Source organism: Mytilus edulis, chromosome 7 (genome assembly GCF_963676685.1).
Source record: "Mytilus edulis chromosome 7, xbMytEdul2.2, whole genome shotgun sequence".
In the NCBI taxonomy this organism is placed as follows: Eukaryota; Metazoa; Mollusca; class Bivalvia; order Mytilida; family Mytilidae; genus Mytilus; species Mytilus edulis.
In genome coordinates, this window is record NC_092350.1 from 1,041,461 (window position 1) to 1,054,255 (window position 12,795).

At 33.4% G+C, this 12,795-nt stretch overlaps 1 long non-coding RNA gene across 2 annotated transcripts; it reads left to right on the forward strand.

Annotated features, from left to right (window-relative positions):
* Positions 1–562: 562 nt before the first annotated feature.
* On the forward strand, positions 563–12,557 carry LOC139529706 (uncharacterized). Of its 2 annotated transcripts, XR_011665875.1 has the most exons (4): positions 563–1,512; positions 9,185–9,313; positions 10,188–10,259; positions 10,983–12,557. It is a non-coding gene; the product is annotated as an uncharacterized lncRNA (long non-coding RNA). The 2 variants fall into 2 exon arrangements; XR_011665874.1 differs by lacking the exon at positions 563–1,512 and having other exon boundaries at positions 8,527–9,313.
* Positions 12,558–12,795: the final 238 nt, after the last annotated feature.

Consider the following 12,795-nt stretch of genomic DNA (forward strand, 5'->3'; position numbering starts at 1 on the left):
TTGTTGAAAATCACAGTTATACAGACTTTTCTTCTATATGCCTCCAGATTCTGAGCTGATTTTTGTTGAGCCTTCGACTTTAGTCGACAAAAGCGAGAATAAGCGATCCTACATTCCATCGTCATCGTCGGCGGCGTCCACAAATATTCACTCTGCACATGGTTAAAGTTTTTAAAATTTTAATAACTTTCTTAAACCATACTGGATTTCTACCAAACTTGGACAGAAGCTTGTTTATGATCATAAGATAGTATCCAGAAGTAAATTTTGTGAAAATGATATTCCATTTTTTCTGTATTTTACTTATATATGGACATAGTTTTTCTGCGGGAAAACATTACATATTCCCTCTGTGGTTAAAGTTTTTAAAATTTTAATAACTTTCTTAAACTATACTTGATTTCTACCAGACTTGGACAGAAGCTTGTTTATGATCATAACATAGTATCCAGAAGTAAATTTTGTAAAACAATAAATCCATTTTTCCGTATTTTACTTAAAATGGGCATAATTTTCTGCCAGGAAACAACACATTCACTCTGGTTAAATTTTTTTTTTTTTTTTACAACTTTCTTATACTATTTTTAATTTACACCAAACTTGGACAGAAGCTTGTTTACAATCATAAGTTAGTATCTAGAAGGAAATTTTGTTAATATTTTGTACCTGTGTATCTGTATTTCACTTATGAATGGACTTAGTTTTTCTTCCAGTTAACATTACATCCAGTCTGCGGTTAGAGTTTTTAAAACATTTATTAGATTCATAAACTATCCTATATTTTTACCAAACTTGGACAGAAGCTTGCTACTATCAAAAGATAGTATCAAGCAGAATATTTTTATTGATTTTTTCCCTCATTTTTGTTGAGCCTGCAATTTACAGCAAAAGTAGGCAAGCCACTGCCCAGTTCTGCGGAACCCTTCCAAATTTTTTATATGTTAGATTACCATCATGTTTGTGTCTACATGTGTTATTGAAATTGTAGATCTTTCAACTTTTTGAGACGGGGCCATTTTTGTCACTTTGACACATCTAGTTTCCGAAATTGATTTATATTTCTTGTCTGTATATTAAAGCAAAGAATACTGATATGACAGGAGATGTGTAAACTATTATATAAAGTATTGTGCAATTGCAGGAAAACTTCAATTTCATAGTATTGCACCAAAGCAAGCAATCTTCAATTGCACAGTATTGCACAATAGCAAGAATTTTTCAAATGAAAGTAAATACAAATATTTTTACCCATTTCATTTTTTTTTAAAGATATTTCACCACATTTATTTTTTGTGAGAAACCTATATATTATGTCAAAAATTTGATCGCAATCTAGATTCAAACAGTATCAAGCTTGAATGTTGTGTCCAAACTTGCAAACTGTTCAGGGTTCAACTACTGCAGTCGTATCAGGCTGCACTCAGCGAAGCTATTAATTAACAAACATCACTAAGATCCTTTTACTTTTCTGTATTTTCAGACAAAACGACAAAAAAAGCAAGAAAATGATTGGTATACTATGTATAGTGAGAGAGTTTGTAGACTTTGTAGGTCTGTGTCCGTATGGTCCTTCGGTTAGACCATGTGAAGAGCCAGAGAGGTCACCCCAGGTTCAAGGTTTGTGTTGTGGTGTTCCTTCCCCTGTGGTAGAGTCTCCTGAGCTACCAAGGGCTGCTGACCCGGAGCAGTGTTTGGTGGAAGTACCCCGTGTTGCCTTGTTTTCAGCAATGCCATTTGAGGTAGAAGTCATTTCTACTTTGGATGACACTGTTGAAAATGATACAGCGGTGTTTGAGGAGGTAGAGGAACATGAGTTGGTTTTCGATACAGATGATGCTGACCTTTTCTCAACCTGGGATGAGGAGCAGCAGCAGGCTGATGAGTGGTGGGAGGATCTGGAAAGGAGGGTTATTGAGGTATCAGAGGAGGTGGAGGCCCTATCCGAGGATTATAGTGAGGTAAAACAAAGGTTGGAGAGTGATGATGAGACTCTACAGATGTTTGGCGCAAACTTGGAAAGTGAGGGTCGAAATCTGCAGATGCAGTATGTAATCTCCAGGGTTTTACCTTGCTGTAGTCCTGTGGATTTAGAAGAAGGTGTAAGTGATGTGGAGGAGCTGTCTCTGGAGGATGACGAGGTCTTTACTGATGAGCATGATAGAGTTGTGATTTGGGACGAGGAAGGCAGAGCAGCTATGAGGAGAGTTTGGTTCAGGAGGCATTTCATGAAGAGTCATTGTCTGAATGGTTTTTGGAGGACCTTTAGAGGGTACAGTTTGAGGTGTCGGATGTTTCAGCTTAGTATTGTGTGTCGTTGAGAGGAGTAGGTTCAATTTGTATTTTGTTAGTTTTGTCCCTTTTAGCCAGTTGCCCCCAGATTACCTGACAAGTAATAAATGAATGATTGATTGGTATTGATTGATCGGTTGGTTGATGTTTTATTGATGATTGTATCTTGAACACTTCATTGACAGTTTGGTCTTTTAATAGGTCATAACAGGTTAGGAATTCTCTGGCAAAAATGAAAACTATAAAAAGATATGAGTAAACCTGCCCTTAGTCTTACTCCCAGAGTTTCCCACTTCCTGTTCAGTCTTATCCCAGACCCCAAGTACTCGACCCGTACTTTCTTTGTATATATATATATATGTAAATAAAAGCATGATTGTTTAATACAATTTTTATTTAAGTCAGACATTGTATGTTACCAAAGGTAAATGTACAATGTTGTTGTAGTATGTTATCATCATTAGGATATCAGAGACCTTCATATGTACAGTAATCATAGAAATAGGGTATTAATTTTGTACAGTATTTTGGTGGGAATTCAGAATTTTACTATACCCAAGGTAAAATTTGTAAATATCACATGACATCATCATTGAACTGAACACACCTGACTTTACCAGTAACACACACCTTTAAATTTGATATGGATCAGATTTTGAAAACAAAACACAGAAGAAATTTGGTACCGATCATCAACCTTGTCAGTCAACATTTTTTGGAGTTGTTTCCCTTTTGATGACCTTTTTTTTTACCATATTTTGGACATATACTATTTATAGATAGAAAAAACTATGAATTATAAATAGATAGAAAAAACTAGATTATAGAGAGAGAAAAATTTAAAAACTATATTATAGAGAGAGAAAAAATTAAAAACTATATTATAGAGAGAGAAAAATTTAAAAACTATATTATAGAGAGAGAAAAATTTAAAAACTATATTATAGAGAGAGAAAAATTTGAAAAGAATTTAAAAATTATCAGCAAGACAAGATCTGTTTTGTGGGATAAAACCAACTATATAGAAGATGTAGAGACGAATGTACAACTGAAACGAATCAGTAAATCACTGAGATCAGAAAAGTTTCAAATTCCCAAGGTCTTAGAAATAAGATTTAGAAAGGTCAGATGCTTATGGTTGCCATCTTACAATATCTTTTTCTTTGTGATAAACATGACTTGTTTTAATTTGGATTTTTTCTAAACTTTTTTGTAAAATGTAAAATAAAATAACACCTTTCCTGGAAACCTGGTAAATGAAACTTCTTGTTTAATCATCCCTCCATGTCTGGTACATCAATATAAAACCATTTTATTCACAAAGTATCAAGAACTAACCTGGGTGGGATAACTAACATGATACTTCCTAAATAGGTTGTCTGGAAGATGTGTGAATGAATGAATGAATGAGATAATAATAGAGAGCAGAGAGACAGATATCTTAAGGGTATTGTGTACTGTTCTGTGGAGGGACGTTATTTAGGAATGTTTATAATTCTAGTAATTTTCAGAACAGTTTGGTATTTCTGAGCTACTAGAAATTTACAATTTAAAGAAAAATTGGTTAATGTCAATTAAATTTAGAGTCAGATTAAATGTATAACTGTTCCAATAGATTTTAAAGTCAATATTAATGAATTTATTCAATTTTTGTTTTGTCTTTGACTTTCATAATTTTATTTTTTTTAATTTTTATAACTTTTTTCTTCAGACCAGTTGTTTATAAAAATTTTACAACATTCAAATTTTTGTTTTTATTTTAGTATAGATGCTGTATTATGAACATCGTTCTGAAGGGCATGACTCTGACCTTGACATCCTTGATCAACCTTGAGGGTCTCCTCTTTGAATATGACCTTAAAAATCATTCCATAGTGCCATATCTATTTGCATAGACTTCATGGTAAATTCAAAAAGGGGGAATTTATAAAACCTGGTTAAGTCGAATGGTCCACTCCATTATGACAACCTGAACAAATTGAAAACCGGTGGTATTTGCCTTACTTGTTTCTTTTTATTGACATAATTGGTTAACATTACAATAATTACGACGGAGGAGCCAAAATTGGGTAAACATACAACACAACTGACTTAAAAATTCACACACTAAAAATTCACATACAAAAAAATTCACACACTAAAAATTCACACACAACGAATTCACACGCCAAAAATTCACACGTAAAAAATTCACACACAAAAAAAATCACACAGACAGTCACCAACAAAAAAAGTTCTTGGAGTTGCAGTATATAGTAAAACAAAATGACATACACTGGTAAAAAAATAAAATTTCCTACAGTTGGCGCAGTAGATACCTCTGCTTTATCTGACTGCATGACGTCCATACTCATTTTATTTTAGAACTCACAATTGTCCAGTGAAGGTTATAGTTGTAGAGGTGTTTAGATCTCTTGTAAGTACAAGTTTCAGTACTTATCTGTCACTAGTAATACTGAGAATAAATGTCACTACAACTGAGCTTTTCCTGCATACGATTGGTTTCCTCACATTACTTGGTATTTTATGCAAAAGTCTATACTTTTTTAATATTTTGGTCTGTAGTTTTTTCCCTGAAAGTTAAAAGTAACATTTCATTGAGATATTTTATTGGGACTAATTCAAACACAAAACATTGCAGATTTGTGATAAAAAAAAAATTTCATGTTTATTATAATTAAAATCAAAAGTAACCTGCAATATATTTAATTTTAATTTGAAGTAATGTGTTGGAAAGATGGTCTCTGATAATTTAGTGCTGACAAACATTCTACTTTTACAAAAAAAAAAAAAAAAAAAAAAAAAAAAAAACTGTAATATCTATGCATAATAATTAATAGTTTTTTTTTCAGGTATTTTAATCCTTTCTTCAGTTTAATTTCAGAATGTTTCTGATAGACTGGATAGTGGTTGAGAAACACAGAACATCTTCCGGATTTTGATGAAATCGTGTCGTGATGGAAGTAATGGATACATTATTTTCATGGGAAGGCGGAATTGAATTATGTCGTGATGGAAGTAATGGATACATTATTTTCATGGGAAGGCGGAATTGAATTATGTCGTGATGGAAGTAATGGATACATTATTTTCATTGGAAGGCGGAATTGAATTATGTTGTGATGGAAGTAATGGATACATTATTTTTTAGGGAAGACCGAATTGAATTATGTCGTGATGGAAGTAATGGATACATTATTTTCATGGGAAGGCCGAATTGAATTATGTCGTGATGGAAGTAATGGATACATTATTTTCATGGGAAGGCCGAATTGAATTATGTCGTGATGGAAGTAATGGATACATTATTTTCATGGGAAGGCCGAATTGAATTATGTCGTGATGGAAGTAATGGCTGATACATTATTTTTACGGGAATTTTCCTTTTAAATATTTTGAATAAAAACATCAAAATTTATTTAATTTTAACGATAAAAACAAAAGATTTTAGATTAACAAAATTTAGCAATATTTTTTTTTTTTTATTAAATTTCAAACAAATCACTTTAATTTATTAAAGAAGCATTAAAATATATCCATGTATTGTTTTAAAGTAATTATCTTTTTCTGAATTAAAATAAATATAACTGTTAATTTTTTCCAAATTTGAATAAATAACCATTCCATTTCCTAAATTTAGATATCAAAATTTAGCTCACAATAACTAAAGTAGTTTGAAAATTTTAATGTTTCACTGAGATTTGGACTTCCAACAACTTGAATTTAACCAATACTGTATTATTATAGCGTCTGATTGCAACATGAATACATTACTTACTTTTTTTTAAATTGTTTAAAAATTGAACACTAGCAAGTCAGTAGAACATTACCTATAAACTAGACATGAAACCCAATCACCATACCCCATCACTATACCCCATCACCAAACCCAATCACTATACCCCATCACTATACCCCATCACTATTCCCCATCACTATTCCCCATCACTATACCCCATCACTATTCCCCATCACTATACCCCATCACTATTCCCCATCACTATTCCCCATCACTATTCCCCATCACTATTCCCCATCACTATACCCAATCACCTTACCCAATCACAATATGGATAGAATAAAAGGTAAAGGTTATACTGGCTTGCTGATGTTTTCTTCTTCGCTTTCTTTAATTATCCCCTCGACCCACATAGCAACAGCTTTATATATAGTTGACCTGGGACTGAGCTTTGGAGCAGGTTGGGTGGAATAAGGCAACATCCAGGAACTGGAATTTAAGAGCTCAAAGGTCTTGGAGGAGAGGCCTAGGGGTCGGATGAAAGGGAGAGTGAGACTCCAGGCACTTGTATTTAAGGGCAACAGGGTAGGGGATAGTTAACCCAAAACAAATCCAGGGACTTATTTTTAAGGGCATGGGGGTCGGGGAGGGTTATCCCATGGGGGTCCAGGGACTTGTTTTTAAGGGCTTGGGGGTCCGGGAAGGTTACCCCATGGGTGTCCAGGGACTTGTTTTTATGGGATTAGGGGTCGGGGAGGATTACCCCATGGGAGTCCAGGATCTTGTTTTTAAGGGATGGGGATTGGGGAGGGTTAACCCATGGGAGTCCAAGGACTTGTTTTTAAGGGATTGGGGGTCAGGGAGGGTTACCCCATGGGAGTCCATGCAGGGACTTGTTTTTAAGGGATGGGGGTCGAGAAGGGTTACCCCATGGAAGTCCAGGGACTTGTTTTTAAGGGATTGGGGGTCGGGAGTGTTACCCCATGGAAATCCAGGGACTTGTTTTAAGGGCTTTGGGTCGGGGAGGGTTATCCCATGGGAGTCAGGGACTTGTTTTTAAGGGTTTTTGGGTCGGGGAGGATTACCCCATGGAAATCCAGGGACTTGTTTTTAAGGGCTTGGGGTCAGGGAGGGTTAACCCATGAGAGTCCAGTCTATGTGAGGGCTTGGAGGTTGGGGAGGGCTACTCCATGGCCTAGTGTAATAGAGAGTTGCTGGGTAAGGAGGGGAAGTAAGTAATGTGTTGGTGTTGTAATTTCACACTGTTCTGATACTGCTTTAAAGTTTGTGAAGTACAAATAACCCTGTACTTTTGGATGAAATGCATTATAAATTTCAAAATAATGAACACTTTCGTTTTTGAATTTAAATACATAACACTTTCTTTCTAGATTTTAAAGAAATAACTCTTTTCTTAATTAAAATAAATAACACTTTCTTTTCTGGATTTTAAATAATTCCTTTTTAACCGGATTTTTGTGACAAAAATGTCGGTTATTGATTTGGGGATGTACGGCGGGCGGCCGGGCGGCCGGGCGGTCGGGCAGTCGGGCGGTCGGGCGGTCGGGCGGCCGGGCGGGCGGCAATCAAATGTTGTCCGTGCATTAACTCATGAACCGTTCAACCAAAGCTTTTAAAATTTTAATATGTTGTTACTGACAACTAAATGAAGGTCAAGTTCAATAATGGCGATTTTGACTTTTTACCGTTCAGGAGTTATGGTTCTTGAAAGATTGAAAAATGGAGTTTCCAGTCGTGTCCGTGCATTTACGCATGAACTGTTCTACCAAAGCTTCCCAAATTTTAATATGTTGTTACTGATGACAAAATGGCGGTCAATTTCAATAATGACGATTTTGACTTTTACCGTTCAGGAGTTATGGTTCTTGAAAGATTGAAAAATGGAGTTTTCAGTTGTGTCCGTGCATTTACGCATGAACTGTTCTACCAAAGCTTCCCAAATTTTAATATGTTGTTACTGATGACAAAATAGAGGCCAAGTTAAATAATGACGATTTTGACTTTTACCGTTCAGGAGTTATGGTTCTTGAAAGATTGAAAAATGGTGTTTCCAGTCGTGTCCGTGCATTTTCTCATGAACCATTCAACCAAAGCTTTTGAAATTTTTATATGTTGTTACTGATGACAAAATAGAGGTCAAGTTCAAAAATGACGATTTTGACTTTTACCGTTCAGGCGTTATGGTTCTTGAAAGATTGTAAAATGGCGTTTCCATTCACGTTGTTGCATTTACTCACGAACCATTCAATCTAAGCTTTTCAAATTTTAATATGTTGATACTGATGACAAAATGGAGGTCAAATTTGATATTGACGATTTTCACTTTCACCATTCATCAGTAATGGTTCTTGTGATATTGCCAGGACACAAATAAATATTAATAAATCCGGTTTGCTGTCGTTGTGACAGCCTCTTGTCTAGTTTTTGGATAAATAACCATTCCTTTTTCTAAATTTAAATAAATAAACCTTCCTTTTTAAAAATTTAAATAAATAATCCTTCCTTTTTTAAAATATATAAATAAATAAACCTTACTTATTATTAGATTTGAATAAATAACCATTTCTTTTTTTAAATTTGAATAAATAACAATTTCTTTTTCTTAATTTAAATAAATAAACCTTCTTTTTTCTAAATTTGAAATAATGACCCCTTTTTTTTGTGTGCTGGTGGTGTTACCACAGGTTTGTGTATGCGTCTAGTGTGGTTGGGAGTCATAGACTCTTACACTGCCGCTGGATAGCTTATATTCATAGGTGAAAAGAAAGCTGAGTGTGTAAGTCTTTCCTTCCAGTACATAGCCTCTACACTAACAAGACTTCTACAGTGCCTCCCCGTGACAGCACATGGTAACTAGGATCTAGTGTCCTAGGCTTTACTGTAGAGGATCTCGGAGTAGCAAGGTCCCTAGAGATAAAGTGTGTAGGCTGATCGCCATGCGGACATCCCTACACTCATCAACCTTGCCCCAGTTATGGGTTAAATAGCCCGCTGGATGATGGTCATCAGCCTTCAAAGGATGTCTAGGAGAAGAAAACTCTGATATGAAATTTTTGGTAGATTTGACTCTTCAGCCTTGGTCTGCAATTGATCTAAATGAAATAAAGCTTGAGTAAACATTCTCTGGTTCTTCAGGTTTGGGATTGAGAGATATGCCAACAACCTATCCTTGTAAAAAGGAAGAATGAGTATATACTGATTAATCTCCCAGATGAGGAACATCACAACTGGGTCTGCATGAGGCTTTAACATTCGAAAGACAAGGTAAATATGCATAAGGTACATGTAGTAGATGTCTAGTCATTTCATTTCAGCAGCTATGATTTTGATGTACAAGTTCGCATTTTAGTGTAGAAAAGGGAGAAATTTCTAAGGGAGAAATCTGACACTAACCAGAAAACCAGATTGAGTAACTAACCCAATAAAATAGAGAATTTTAAAAACATTGGTGCTCCTGAAAGAAAAGCAAGGGTACAGTTCCTGTACCACAGGTCACAATTAACAGTTATGACCAAAATACGTATTACATACATAATGTAAATACTTTACATTTAATATTATACATGTTATAAATGAAAATGCTGTATTTACTTTACTAAAATAAAATTCAATGTATTGAAAACTCACCACACTATTCTCTCTCACTCTCTTTCTCTTTCTATATATCTTCCTCTCTCTCTTTCCGGTGTTCAAACTGCTCTTTTTATATTTGTATTTAAAAAAAAAAATTGCTTCCTATTATTGAAAGATATTATAAATTGTATTGATTAGATAATATCTATATGTTTATATATTATATATTGCAATAATATTTGTGTATCATCACATACATCAAAACAATTACATGTATATTCATAGCAATTTGATATTTACACCTGGCCCATTGGACCTATATGTCACTTTAGCAATAGTATATCTTATTTATCTGTATTAACTGCTATGATTAGATGTTGATAAAATAGACTAAATTTCATATACATGTATAAATATCGAAATAAGATGTGGTAATTAATTGTCAATGAGACAACTGACTCCACCAGAGACTAAAAGATATACAAGTTAACAACTATTGGTCAACATATGGCCTTCAATAAGTGTTTTTACTACCATCACAGTTAAGGATTCATTTTTTTTTCAGTTATCCTGGATATTTATTGAAGTAAAATCTAAGGAAAGTAGGACCTGGATGTAAAATAATATCAACTTTAAGGTATGTATGTTGACGGTAACAAAATCCTTGTTTCAAGGTAACATTAAAGATAATGAACGGTTCTAGTTTATTGCTTCTATAATAATACAATACCTAATTACAGATATAGAAATATGAAGATGTGGTATGATTGCATTTTAGAAAACTCTCCAAAAAACCAAATGACATATAAATTAACAGCTATAGGTCACAATTCTGCCTTCAAAAATGAGTAAAACCCATACCACATACATGTTACGTTAGCTATAAATTGGCCAAAAAATGAAAATTGTAAAAAAATTCAGTCGAGAAAACAAACTGCCTAATTCATGTCCAAAATAATGAACAAAACAAATATGTTACACAGCAACAAACATTAACCACTGAATAAGTGGCACATACAGAGTGTGGCAGGGTTAAACTAGTTTGAAGGCGTATTGTCCTTATCCATCAAATCTTTGGTTGAATGAAAAATTTTAATCCATGGTGCCTGAAAAAATTGACATGTTTATTTAAACAAATCTGAAGCAAAATGTAAGTACAATGGTGGCATTTCATACTTAAGATGCCATAAGATTTGATACAATTCTGAACTGCTTTATATGAAGAATTTCTTCAGCCTCTGTCTCCTGGTTACTCCATATATGGATACAATGTAAATATCTTCTGACATCAACATTATATATAATTTTTTGTGAATTTTAGTTTACATGTTTTGAATGAAATTTTATTTTCTATTTGTAGACAAAGCGTGCTTGTTAATTTAAAAATCAACTGAAGCAGAAGAATGGATTCTGTTGATCTGAGGAACTTGGAAACACTTATTGACAAAAAAATATGTAGTAATACAATTATGTTTACTCTGAGAGATAGAAAGAGGGGGAGAGCCAGTTGTAAAGATTTATTCTTTTAAACCAGATATGTTGATTACTTTCGAATTTCATAGGCCTACAGTTCCCCCTAAATAGTCTTAATTAATACATGTACTAGGTGTTTAATGTAAGACTTTGATGTAACTTGTGAGAACAACCAGCTGCCATTGGTAAAAATTAATTTTTATGCCCTTTTAGGTTTGGGGGGGGGGCATATTGTTTTACTCCTGTTCTAACTAATCCTACTGTCCTATTATGAGTAAATAAATATAAGAAGATGTGAAATATTGACAATGAGACAACTCTTCATCCAAATCACTACAAATAATTCCAGATAACTACTCCTAGAGTTTAATGAGTTATCTCCCTTATTTGAAGGTACTTTTGGTAACAGTATTTCGTATAAGGCTGATGCAAAGAGGAGACAACTCTTAATTTTTTTATAAAAAGATTTTAACTTGTTTTTGAATTTAACAAACTAAGCATAAGTTGTGAGAAGTGGAAACTAGCAGGCTGATATTTAGGGTTAAGGGGTGGGAATACACTGCTTACAATGCTTATCTCTTCATATGAGCTAGTTTGTTCACTGCATGGAAGGCCTGCAATAAATAAGAATGTATTGGTTTACTTATAATTGTTATATATTTTATGTTAGATATGCTATATCAGATGTAAATAAAGTAAGATGACAGTATTATTTAGAGCTCTCTGAATAAAATCAGCTTGTAAACATAAGTCTAGATAATGCATTAAGTGGTTTGGTCTGACATGGTGATTTCAAATTATATTTACGTCATCATCATCTCCAAAGTGTTTTCATTCTCAATTTTATCTGATATTAAACACCCCTTCCTCACAATCATGACTTCATTTTTAAGTTTAATGAGTTATCTCCCATATTTGTAGGTACTTTTGGTAATAGTATTTCATGATAAGGCTTATGCAAATAGGAGACAACTCTTATTTTTTGTAGAAAAGATATTTTTAACTTGTTTATGAATTTAATGGTAAATCTTCTGACTTTGTAAATTTTTCTCAGCTTTAAAACAATATCTAACACCCTACCCATGAAATTGAATGTTGCTCCTCGTGATTTTAGCCAGTGAATTCTTTTGCAATAGTTTAAATAGTATTTCATAATGCATTTAAAAGAATGGTATATTTTATAGAATGCTAATATTGTTTTATTTGTATGTTTAGTAGTCACAAAAAAATGCAATATATTATTATTTGTTTTACTTTTTTCAAGTGGAATAGATTGTAAAGTTGAAATTTCTGTAACAATTAAACACCTAAGATTCTTCCATACAATATGTATGAGGGTTTTCTAAAGCAGGGTGTATGTTTTTTTCAATATTACCATATTCTTATATCTTAGGTAACAGTATTATACAAGGTGAATGCTACATTAATCATTTCTCATTTTAATAAATAACATTAATTTGAACTTTTTTTTGTTTCTTTAAAATGATATTTAGAACAGCTTTTTAAAAATAAGCTTGTTTCAGTTATTTTGAGTTTTCATCCCTGGCTGGGTCAGACCACACAAGACTAAAAGCTGGTATTTGCTATGTATCTGCTTGGTACACAACATATAGTAGCAATACATACTAAAGAGACTGGTTGGCTTGTAATAATATATCTGGGTATATTGATTCCTTCAGAATAATATTTTAGTGTATAGT